This window comes from Ambystoma mexicanum, chromosome 11 (assembly GCF_040938575.1).
Source record: "Ambystoma mexicanum isolate Mex_15411 chromosome 11, UKY_AmexF1_1, whole genome shotgun sequence".
Taxonomy (NCBI): domain Eukaryota; kingdom Metazoa; phylum Chordata; class Amphibia; order Caudata; family Ambystomatidae; genus Ambystoma; species Ambystoma mexicanum.
Genome location: NC_090934.1, coordinates 320,654,330 through 320,667,631, shown reverse-complemented (window position 1 = coordinate 320,667,631; position 13,302 = coordinate 320,654,330).

Genomic DNA, 13,302 nt, shown 5'->3' with positions numbered 1-13,302 from the left:
GGCGCTGTCCCCCCAGCACAGCCAATCCCATCCTCGTCGCCAGTGTTGAATTCAGGGTCCGGCCATAAATGACTGACACTCCAGTGAACTGTTAACTTATTTACTTAAATTCAGGGACATCAAATACAGTCCTTAGAGTCAGGTAAGTAAAAGGGGACATAGGACACCCACCGGCATCCTCTCTCAGGGCTTACATCCTTGCAACTGAGAAACCTGGAACACACTCATAGATAAACATTCTAAGCCCTGCATTCCATCTCAAGATTCTAGTCACTTGCACCAGATGAATGCAAAGTTAATCACAACACGTCTCCATTTGCTCACCTCTCCCTATATTAGTGTAAGTAGGCGTCAAGCCACTCCCTCTCCTCTTGCTAACGCTCAACTCTAGAATGCCCAGCGCATTATTATACAACAGGTACCTTTCAACAATGACCCTTCCAGCTTGGTCAATGCCCTGAGACCATACCAGCAGAATTTACTAACACACAAATGTCAATTTCTGCTCTTTGAAAACACTGCTTCAACAACTACACAGTAAAATAACACCCATCTCCCCTAAATGATGGAACTATACAATCACTGCACCATGAACAACTCCCGTCTAATAGGGTTTGCTTCTCACTACGCACCTCTCCTGCTCTAATGCAGGTGTGCCCACAAACACATCCACTCCCTATGGAGTGAAGTGTACTAAAATATACTACTACTATGGACGATCGTCCTCCCACCTTGAGAATGCATCCTAAACACCATAAAATACCCTGTGTGGGCATGCAACCACAATACAACATATTCTTGCACAGATAGACTCACGTAGCCGAGAGATCCTCGAGACCTCTCGGCACCAAGCCTCCCAGGCTGGCACACTCCTCCCCTTGAGCACAGACAGGGCTTGAGACCAGGCAAACCTTCCCAAACTCTGCGTCTGCAGGGCTTCAGTGGAACTGGTCTGCATTCGCCGGACCCGTGCCCCTATGGAGGGCGGTATTAATACCCTCAGTTAACTGAGGGAACTGAGGAGCTCACTGGGGCCTCCAAAAATGTAATATGGGTCCTTTAGGGACAGGTAATCAATAGGTTACCAGTAGTTGTCCATGAAGGAGCATACACCAGGCAAGAAGTAACACTGTTTATTACATCTGAGCAAGAACAGAATTGTTGATGAGAGCTGACAAACTTGCTCACAGCGAACAATACTTTTATACAGCTAATACAATGTGTATACCGTTAGAAACAGTTGCACTTCAAAATTCACATCTTCACTATTCTGGTTAGAATAGGTCATGCACCTATAGGTAGGCATATGTTAGTTGGACATGATTGGAGCAAAACAGAGCAGCCATCTCTTGGTTCATCCCCTCCCACCATGGCACTACATTGCCTACAGATCCACCCTGCAAACTGTTCGCTGTTAGTAATAACATAATGGTGCTGCCCTCCGGATCTTTATTTATCAGCCATTGGTCAGCACTGGATAAGAAAGAACATGAGACACCCTGAACTAGTGGGAAGGAAGTCATTCACAAGGCATCTGCCTGATGAGAGCCCTTGCAAACATTGTTGTAGACACAGTTCGATTGTTGCTTTTCAGGGACACCAAACCATTCAGTTTTATTGGTTCTTCTTGTATCGGCACTTCATCCCACATCTTTGTTCCCACACCCCCTGGCCAAGGAGTGATTTCAATCCGCTGCTGTTGTTATGCAGGTTAACAAGGGGCGGTACTGGGGGTCCCTCTGCCAGACATTAGTCCTGGTTACGAGAGACTGGTTGGACCTCATCAGTAGGGTGGAGCTGTGCCTCTCTAAGAATAGTGAGCAATGGGTCCACGTCTGGATTCCCTTAGTGACTTAGGGTGAGTTAACCCTTGCTCACTATTCTTAGAGAGGCACAGCTCCACCATACTGATGAGGTCCAACCAGACCAAAACACGTGTCTGCGGTTGCTGTTGGTGCTCTTGTTCAGAGGAGAATTACCTAGCATTTCGGACAAAGACTGATATGTTTGGGGAATTTCTTCTCTGTGAAAGATAGTGAGCTAAAGAATCTGTGTAAGTCTCTCATAACCAGAGCTAATGTCTGGCAGAGGGACTCCCAGGACCCTCCTTGTTAAGTTGTTATGCAGGTTCCTCCCTGAATAAAGTTGAATTCCCAAGCCACCACGAGTAATCATGGGACTGACTCACCAACCTTGATTGTATCATTGGGTGCCATTCCGAGTGACAGTGGTCTTCTGGAGACAAGCAGCCAGAATTCAGCTTCCCCCAAACTCCCAGATGTGGCGCGCCCACCGTGTGTTCTGATTGGCCTGCTGTAAAAAGTTTTATCTAAAGCATCCCCATGGCGTACACTCACCTGCAATTTCCACCTTCCTTGCGCTTATGCAGCAGTTTTTTTGTGTCCATTTTGTCTTATGTACTGTGCATCCCCCCTTGTTCGACTCCACGTTTGGTCCCTAGGGCTGCATACAGCTATTAGTGATCCATTGTCCCTCCCTGGGGATGTCCCTCCCCGCCTCCATTATTCTTGCAATTGGTAGGTGTGCCCCTCTTCCTGCTGCAGAATCAGCACCTTTATTGCAGTATCATCAAGCAGAGCATGGTTGCCAGTATTTTTGCTAGAGATTTCTTAAGTGTGTGTTGCTGTGAAGATAACAATCCACATAGGAGGATTCTTTAATCACAGCACTCCTTGAGATCACCATAGAGAGGCCTATCATATCTATATCTTGATCTATCTATGCATCAATCTATCTACCGGTCTAGCTTTAAATTTAGGGGAGATGGTGTACCATCAAGAGTAGTCTAAGATATTTCACTTCACATCAATGACTTATAGCTATTCCTTTGCTACTAATGTGAGGTGTGGACTGTATTAATAGTGAATTTGGTCATGTGATGTGTTTCCTGAGAAAATGAAGGTCCGCCCCTTAGTGCACCTAAATTGCCGTTCTCCTCTTCTCATAATTATCATTTCATCAAAATTGCTAGACCATCCTTTGAGCAACACACACTTAAGGGGTAGGAGAAATACTGTTTCCTCATATTTAACACCAATCTTTCCTAGTCCCATCTCGGAACCATTTGGACGACTCAAGTTATTTCCATTCCACACCCTTGAAATAGCCCCCTCTCCATTTATTTATGTAGCAGTACTTAATAGCTTGAAAGTGGGGTTACCACCGACATGTAAAATCAATGCCCATTTGAGGGTTAAGTAAAATCAGGCAGCCCAGCCAGTTTGATATCATACAGGCACTATGCCCTTGCAGGTGATGTGTACAACTTGAGTTAAAAAAATAATCCTTCCTCAACATAATACCACTAAGGGAATGACTGAGCCCATGCTCCAACACCTTTCTCGTCAAGAAACCATTTCTTCTCGATACCCATCAATATTACTAGATAGGAGAAGTAACACATCTCCCAGAGTATTTGGCAGCACTGATTTGCAGAATTTCCACAGTGCATCAGATACATGGCTGAATAAACTTGACGGCTCGTCTCCTCCAGCCTTTTTGATTCATGTTCCTTTTCATCATACAATACCTATAAATAGAGATAGAGCATTGTGTAATCTAAGGTAGCAAAGATAGCAGACCTTACTAATTACAGTATTTTATTAAATTTAAATATATGGTTAAAAAAGTGTTAAATCACTATACAATGTGCAAGTAGCAACAAAAACAAATATAAAAGGCAATTCTGATTGGAACTTGTCAAGGCCAATACATGATCGTGTTACAGTAGGAAGGTTAGTATAGCAAAGCAATCTGTCATTGCATATAATCAACAATTCATTAACATGTGTAATACTTTTTTCAACTCTGTTACAATCCAGAGAGTTAATATCTCAACATGTTTCTGTTCGAGAGAATTGAATACAGAACATTCATCAGGAGGATAGAATTACAACAGAATCCTATTCAGTGAGTCCAAATGGAGGAAGGGTAAAACCATACAACCTGTACATTTAAAAGAAACAAGGGGTAAACTAAAAATAGCTATAGTACCTTCAAACAGTTCTATAGCAGAACTTAGAACCTATAAACTGAGAGTAGGGTTAACTTAGTAGGTTCTTGTGGGGGCAAGCAACTTCGTTAGTAAGGTTGTGGGTGACTCGTAAGTAGGCCCTTGATGCTGATACTGCAAGAAAAGCAAAAACGTAGCTCTTTGTGATTGCAAAATTAGTGCAGACTTAATCTAACCAGTGGGGTAAACATAAGGACGCCAACCAAGTAGAAACAGAAACTCAACTTGGTAGCTAATGTCCGGCTTGGGAATTAAGGGATGCGTCTAAATGGAAATATTGCACCAGTCGTGGTGCGCGTAGTATTAGTAGCAGTCAACCAGGAAGTAAATGATCCGTAGATTCTCACAACATAGTGAGTCCACTTTAGCGGCTTATGCAAAGTTAGCCTGTTAGTAGAGAATCATCATCAAGTTCCAGCGGAACGGTGGCTACCATGCCTGTGTTCTGTATATAATCAAACACAGGAATATGATGGAGGTGTGCAAAAAATTACTTAAATGAACATCACGACAGCACCCATGCAGAGAACTAACACTCACCCTAGTGGCTAGGTGCCCAGCTTGTGAATAAAAGGATGCACATAAATGGAAGTATAGCCCCAATCATAGTATGCGTAGTGTTTGTCGTGGTAAACCAGAATGGAAATGATCCATAGGTTCTCATAACTGAGTTAGTCGATATTATCGGTTATGCAAAGTTAGCCTGTGGGTAGAGAAACAACATTGCTAGGTTCCAGAGGAACGGTGGCTAACGTGCCAGAGTTCTGTATATAATCAAACTCAGGAGTACAAGAAATGACCTTGAGCATCTCTTCTATGTGCGATAGATTTCACACAGCGCCGGGATCGGAATTACTTCCCTGGACGCAGCAGAAGTAAAGAACACTGACCACTGGTATGCAGCGTGTGTGCTGGAAGAAAAGAAACACCAAGGGTGGCTATAAAAATGATTGTGTGGCGGAGCTGCTAGGTCTGAATGGCCTATAGCTAATATGGACATGTAGAGTGCTTACCTTAAGATTGACCATTTGAGGGGTACACAGTGTTGAAGTCCCTGCCAGAGGGCGAGGCGGCATACGCTGGTCCGCTGGAATCAGTCGAGCGAGCTATGCTTGGCTGCTGGAATGTGATGTTAGTATGTTGACATGACAACAGACACGATAAGTCCTTTCTTGATTATAGTAACAACACAGTGAGTGTCATCTTAGAGTGGAGGAGTGAGAACATTCAGTATAGTGTAGTGCTTACTGCCACTCAAGCCAAGGTTGGCATAAATTAGGAAAATGTAAGAAGGTAAATATAAACCACATTAACATTAGGGATAGCCGCCAATGGGGTTAAAGAAGGGGAGGTGGTCAATAAAGACCTATTAATCCTGTGGGGGCCAGATGGTCATGGGTAGCAAAGTGTCATGCCCTAAATAAGGAATCACAGGATGTGGGGAAAATACTCTGTAGGTACACTGCATGTCTCGCTAATGCTAGCCTGAAAAAGGTACTCAAAGATAGACCATACAGGTGTGAGTGGGGAGGGTGAAACCCATTCCTATGGAAAGGATCTAGTTCTTAATTTTGTGCCATTCAATTGAATCATTCAGACCAATAACATCACTATGCAGCATGTAAATCATTTCCTGTTCTTTCGTGAACAGTCTATTCTCCAATGTGTGTATGTTTCCCCCTTTAAGGGCCAGAAGAACTGTCCATATAAAGCCTTCATGACCATGGTTCATCTGAGTGAAATGCTTTACCCTGGGTGCATTATCAGTCTTGTTTTTCGGACAGCTCTGATGTTCCATAATGCGTGTTTTCACCTTCCTGATAGTTTTACCCACATTTTGTAGCTCACAAGGGCATTTAATCAAGTAAATGGCATGGCCAGTGTTACAATTGGATAGATTTCTTTGTACCCAAAGCCGCCCAGTTCCGATGTCAATATCTTTAGTTTTTTTGGTGAGTTTGCAAACACCATGACTACCACAGGGATAGGGGCGAGCTGGCAGTGTCATAACCCACATAGTAGTGAGGCTGGGCATTGGTGAGAGTGTGGATTTTAGCTTGCTAGTACTAACCCTATTGCCTATGGACATTCTTTTCTTATAGGAAAAAATAGGTGGAGGCATGGGATTCTTTGTGGTCTTGAAGATTTTCCAGTGTATGTTCATGATACTTTTTATCTGGAGGCTCTGGTCTGTGAAGGTGTTCACACACACTAGTCTATCGGCCAGTGTTTTGGCCTGTTTCACCTCCCAATGTGCTTCCTGTTGTTATTGAAGGCACGTTTTTCAGCACGTCTAACCATTTTTTTAGGGTATCCCCTTTGTCTAAGCTTGTTGGTGAGTATTTCTGCTTCTGATTCGTAGGTGGCATTGTCGGAACTGTTACTTTTAAGATGTAAAAACTGCCCAAATGGTAAATTGTCTCTCAGATGTTTGATGTGGTGGCTCCTGTAATCAAGTAGAGAATTCTTATTGGTGTGTTTATGATAGGGCTTAACTTGCAGAGATCCATTCTGATTAAAAATGGTAAGATCCAGGAAATGAGTAGTTTGGTTATTGATGGTTAAAATTAATTTCAAGTGAGGATTCAGGGTGTTCAGCCAGGCGAAGAACTCATGGGCAGTATCCTTCGATCCTTCCCATATCACAAGGATGTCATCAATATAGCGTGTCCATTTTTTGATGTTCTGGATAAAAGGACTACTGTCGCTACAGATGTGTGTTTTTTCGAATGTTTCGACATAGAGGTCCGCTAGGCTCGGGGCCATGGTGGCCCCCATGGCAGTGCCTTCAATCTGTTGGTAGAATTTGCTATTAAATTCAAAGTAGTTGCGTTTAAGCGCCATCTCTATAGACCACATAATGAATGATGTTGGGACAGAGTCCTCATCTTGTCTGTTGAGAAGAATCTCTTCCACCACTTCCAGCGTAGCCTGCTGGGGAATGTTGGTGTAGAGGGAAACGATGTCCAAACCTACTAGTATGAATGTATAAGGATTAAAGTCCAGATTCTCATATTGATTTATCGCATCTCTTGAGTCTTTCAAATAGGATCTCTTGCTTTTGACATAGCCTTTTAAGTAGTAATTGGCCGATTTTGACAAAGGTTCGGACACAGAGTTGATGCCTGCTACGATGGGCCTTCCAGGTGGTTTGACAAAGGTTTTGTGTATTTTAGGCAGAGTGTAAAAGGTTGGAATGGTAGCTTTGGTCTTAGTCAGAAAATATGCTTCCTGTTTGGAAATCCAGTCACAGTCTTTGGCTTTAGAGACCTACCCGCAATCACGTGCTGTAGTTCCATAGTGGGGTCCTCTTTCAGGAGGGCGTGGTAATGTGTATTGCGTAGTAGGCTCTCGCATTCATTGATATAGTCTGGGCGATTTAATGGCTTCTTGCTCATTTTTTGTAAGATTTTGAAAAGATTTCTGATGATTAGCTTCTATTTTGGTAATGTCTGCAAGAACTTCCTTCTCAAAAATGTGGGATTCAACTGAGAAGCTACAACTGGGAGGACAACAGATGGATGGATTCCTCAATCCAGTGTGGTTGTGGGATTGCTCGAAAGATGTTTCTTGTGGGAAGAATTCTTTGAAATGTATTTTTCTCATAAAGTTATTAAACTGAACGCGAAAGTCAAAGGGATCATGTTCCTTGGTGATAACAAAACCCAATCCATTATTGAAGACTTGTTGTTCTTATTCAGTAGGGACATAATTCGACAGATTAACTAAAAGCGATTGCCACTTCGTGTCTGTTTTGTCCTGTCATCCCAATTGCTTCGATTTTGGCCTTGGTATAAAAAAGGTTGTGAGTTTCCTCTGTGTCCACAATTTCCTTGGCGTCAATTGTGTTATCCTCGGCCCCTTGTAATAGGTGTATTTTTGGTGGTGGATGTGCCCTCATCTGCATTGTCCTGGTCATTACTGTCATTGCTGGTGCTATATGATGTGTTCCTGAACCTCACTCGTCTGTTGGTTTTGTTGGAGCCAGCTTGGCAGAGTGTTATATTCAGATAGTCTTCTTTCACATATGGAAATGCGCTTTCATGTGTGAAAAGAGCTATGTCTTTTTTCATTCTTTGTATTCGCTTTTGAGTATTATTGATCTTGAATATGTTCATTTCTTTTTTCTATTTCTTCTATCCTCTTCTTGTAGTTGTCTAGTGATAGAAGTTTTTTCATGTTCTCCTCTATTTTTTTCAGGTATATTTCTATCTCTTCTGAGGTTTCTTTGGCCGTGTTGATTATGAGGATGTGCCAGTCCCGTCCACAGCGGTTGGCGAAATAACTCCATTGAAAGTGAACATTTCTCATCGTCCAAAAAAAGCCTTGGTTTGTTGAGTATAGTTAGTCCTTGTGGTAATGATTTTTTTATGTTTTTATATTCAAGCATTCTTGTTCAGTGTAGTTCTGTGCGGATCAGCCACTTTTTCAGTTTCACTAGTTCATTCATTCATCTGGTTGAGGGGTGAGATTGCCAAGATCGCCATTGTTCAAGATTGATATCGTTTTCATTAATGCTGCTGCATAATCGTCGCTTTAGGCAAGGATTCTGTTGTACAACATGGTGCTGAGCTCAGTCTACTACTTTTTAGATTTAAGTAAACTAACTACCCCACTTTGGGTGAATTCCTGTGACTATCAGCCACGGAATATATTCTAAATATCAGATGAATCCCGGTAAACACAATACAAACCACCGTTTGGAATGTAAACTCTATCTAGTTCCGTAGGGGAGATAGACAATACTTATAAATAGAGATAGAGCAAAGATAGCTATCTCCCCTCTGGAATTATATAGAGTTCACACTACAAACAGTGGTTTGTATTGTGTTTACCGGGATTCCTCCTCATCATACAGAATGCTCTGCATTCTAACATTTGTTTGTGACATCAAAGAGCTTCATATTCATTAATGGCCTTATTGTGACAAAAGGACTACAACCATCTCCTTTTTGTGCTTTTATGCTTCTTGCACATGTCCTCCATCCACAGTCAATTCCTTTGCTCATAGGATGTCCTCCAGTTTGGAACGGTCCTCATATCCTTCCCCCAGAAATGTATTGCCTGTCAGAGAGCAAACTAGCCTGACAGGCAGACCTCTATACCTTAGGGCATTTGCTGGGCTGAGCAGGCAATGGTACTTCAGGCTAAGCTTCCATAATTGCTATACTTAGATCACCTTAAGTCATCATCCATTGCTCACAAGAAATACCCGCTAATCCAGCAGCACCTTAAACACATAAGCATCTCTGAATCAGCGTGAAATGCCTCAGTCAACACACCAAACCTATTAGTAATACATTATTTTAATAGGTACTCTACATGAGCACGAATGTCTGCTTCTGTGCCATTCTGCATTGTAGCTGGCAGCTTTCGCTATGTGTAGTGTGCAGCTTGCATTGTTTTATGCAATGCAAGCCATGGAATCTTGGTAATGGAATTCTGGTTCCGTCAGAGTTTCATAGAGAACAGTTAGGGATTCAGGATGGGAGATGTAACTGGGAAGGTTGCCTCTACATAAGCTGTCCCTTCACTTCTAGCTTGTAAGCTGTAACTACAATAAAACCTACTTAGCCTTTGTACCTGCTGACTCCTGTGTGCTCCCTGCGTATTCCATTTTTAGGTATTAAAAAAAATAAAAAAGTAGAAATACTTATGGAACGGTGTGACTTTTACAATACAGCAAGTCAATGTTTTAGTGCCTGATATTAAATAACATTGGCGTTTTTTTCTTCACTTTCTTGTGCCACCTGGCTGGGCAGGAACGGTATTGCAGAGTTGAAAGGCAACGTTCATAAACATCTCTGAAAGCACAGGTGGTTAAGAGCTTTGATTACAGTTATAAGTAGGCGTAACTATATAAACGAAATAGCACCCGTACTATTGTTTTTTTTTTACGTTTTATTTTTCAGATGGACATTTCAGATGGATTCTTACTTTTAGTTTGATGTTGTAGGTGAACCGGATATCGATATACATAGATTTAAATGTGGCAATGTTTTATTAACAGTTGGGGCAATGAAAAAAACGTTGCAACACAGAAATGAAGGGCAACGCGTTTGCCTGGTGCTATGTCGCATTGTTATGGCATAATATAGTGGCAATTTTAAATAGAGTGAAGTGGGGCCGATGATGGTGTGGTCCTGAGAAACTATATTACGAATATCTTACACCAACCTTAAAGCATGCTTGATTGAGCCAGACCTTGTTTTTTTCTATGGGTGGTGCCAGATCACCCGCACTTGCAGGGAAGTGGTATTCATTTAATGGCCTCACCATGCATACATATTTTAATGACCACATTTAAAAAGTTAATGTGGAGTTAAAATGCTAATGTGGATATTTATCCTGTGGTATATTTGCTGCAGTTTCATGTGTGTATATGTAAGGGATTTCAATCAGGCACTCACCCAGGTCTCGCCTAGCATGTAGGCCGCGATGAAACCCTTATTTATTTTTGTCTATAAATTCAATATTCTGAATGATATACCACTCATATCACACCCGTGTCAAAATACCCCCCAGGTCACACTGAACCAGGAATCAGGCTAGTTTGTGAAGGTAAATATTTATTTATTTAATATTCAAATCACAGGTAAGTTTACTATAAATATATATACATATTCAATGAAAAAACTTTGTTAAAGGGACGTTATGGTTCCAAGTGAAACCGAAAAACCCTTGAAATACGCCAGTTATGGTAAGCTAAGCAACCATAACTCGCGCCACCACCGTGCACTGCTAAGACTAACACCAGGACATCGAAGATGACATCACAAATATCATTGATGACATCACTGATGACATCACTTGTCTAGCCCCTTCTTTTTTGTTCACTGCCATATCTAGGCCAGGTGGGTTTATTTACTGACAGTCAGAAACTTACATTTCTAAAGGTATTACATTTATAGATATTGCTATTCTCACATGTTCTTACACTACTTTCCTTAGAATTTAATTGCATATTATGATGTACATATATAGGGGTAGAAGCAGGCCTGAAACACAGCAATAATTTTTGTGCGTGAATACAATCATGTAGATTATACACATTTGCTAATGATACTGCCTCTTGTTTCCTTACTTTACTCTCCATATATAAGCCCCATATTTGTATGCATTGTAGTCTATTTATGTTTGGTGTGTATTAGTAGAAATATGTAGTAAGTGATGCATTATTAGCTACTTAGTACATGTTTCACAGTACGGAAAAGTCTGATACAGAAGCATTCACCGTTTTATTATATAACTTTGTAAAATTACAAATCTAGCACCTCTGTGGTGTATGCTGCAGCCAATACCTACATTTCTATATGAGTAGGTTACTGTACTAGAAAGAACACTGCAATCGAATGTTCTTTAGAACGCTACATTGCGTGATGAAGTATGTAATTTATTACACATCTCCCGATAATCCCTGATACTTTTTTGCCAACATTACATTCACAACCCCTTGTATGAAAAGTAAATGCACATGTGATGTCATCAGTGATGTCATCAATGATATTTGTGATGTCATCTTTGATGTCCTGGGTGTTAATCTTATAAGTGCACGGTGGTGGCACGAGTTATGGTTGCTTAGTTTACCATAACTGACGAATTTCAAGGGTTTTTCGGTTTTACTTGGAACCATATCGTCCCTTTAACAAAGTTTTTTCACTGAATTTCATAGGTTTTTAGTAGCACAATTTAACCATAACGTCCCTTTAACAAAGTTTTTTCACTGAATTTCATAGGTTTTTAGTAGTGCAACTTAACCATAACGTTCCTTTAACAAAGTTTTTTCATTGAATTTCATAGGTTTTTATTAGTGCAACTTAATCATAACGTCCTATTCAATAGATGAAGACGACTAGCATCCTAGGTCCAAGTGGGAACCCCGGGCGGTAAAACAAAAGATTTTTCTTCCCAAACCGGGATGCCTCCGGCATCCCGGTGTAGGAAGGAAAATCTTTTACCAGGATGACCACCATGGAAAGGGAAGGCGGACTGTATAAAGAGAACACAACAGGGCATCAGCGGGGGGTGTGGGGAACAAGAGGTCAACAAGGGGCACCATAGGAGGGGGGGACAAGAGGAAGACACGGGGCATGAGCGGGGATTGGGGAGGAACAAGTGAGGCACGGGGCTTGAGTGGGGGCTGGGGGGAACAGGAGAGACACGGGGCATGAGCGGGGGGTGGGGGCAACAGGAGGGAGACACGGGGCATGAGCGGGGGGCGGGGGGTAACACAAGGGAGACACGGGGCATGAGCGGGGGATTGAGGGGGGAACAGGGGAGACACGGGGCATGAGCGGGGGATGGGGGAACAGGGGAGACATGGGGCATGAGCGGGGGGTGGGGGGAACAGGAGAGAGACACGGGGTATGAGCGGGGGGTGGGGGGGTAACACAAGGGAGACACGGGGCATGAGCAGGGGGTTGGGGGGAACAGGGGAGACACGGGGCATGAGCAGGAGGTGAGGGGGGACATGAGGCATGAGCGGGGGGGAACAGGGGAGACACGGGGCATGAGCGGGGGATGGGGGGACAGGGGAGACACGGGACATGAGCGGGGGTTGGGGGAACGGGAGGGAGACACGGGGCATGAGCAGGGGGTGGGGGGACAGAGGAGACACGAGGCATGAGCGGGGGGTGGGGGGAAAAGGAGGGATACACGGGGCATGGGTGGGGGGGAACAGGGGAGACATGGAGCATGAGCGGGGTGAGGGAAGACATGGGGCATGAGTGGGGGGGAACAGGGGAGACACGGGACATGAGCGGGGGGTGGGGGAAAAAAAGGAAGTAGACACGGGGCATGAGCGGGGGTGGAGGGAACAGGGGGAACACGGGGCATGAGCGGGGGGTGGGGGAAACAGGAGGGAGACGCAGGGCATGAGCGGGGGTGGGGGGAGCAGGGGAGACATGGGGCATGAGTGGAGGGTGGGGGGAATAGGGGAGACATGGGGCATTAGCAGGGGGTGGGGGGACAGGAGGGAGATACGGGGCAAGAGCGGGGGGTGGGGGAGAAAGAAGAGAGACACGGCATGAGTGGGGGTGTGGGGAACAGGGGAGACACGGGGCATGAGCGGGGGATGGGGGAACAGGGGAGACACGGGGCATTAGCGGGGGTAGGGGGGACAGGGGAGACAATGGGCATGAGCGGGGGTGGGGGGAACAGAGCAGACATGGGGCATGAGCGGGGGGTGGGGGTAACACGAGGGAGACACGGGGCATGAGCGGGGGGTGGGGGGATCACGAGGGAGACATGGGGCATGAGCGGGGGGTGGG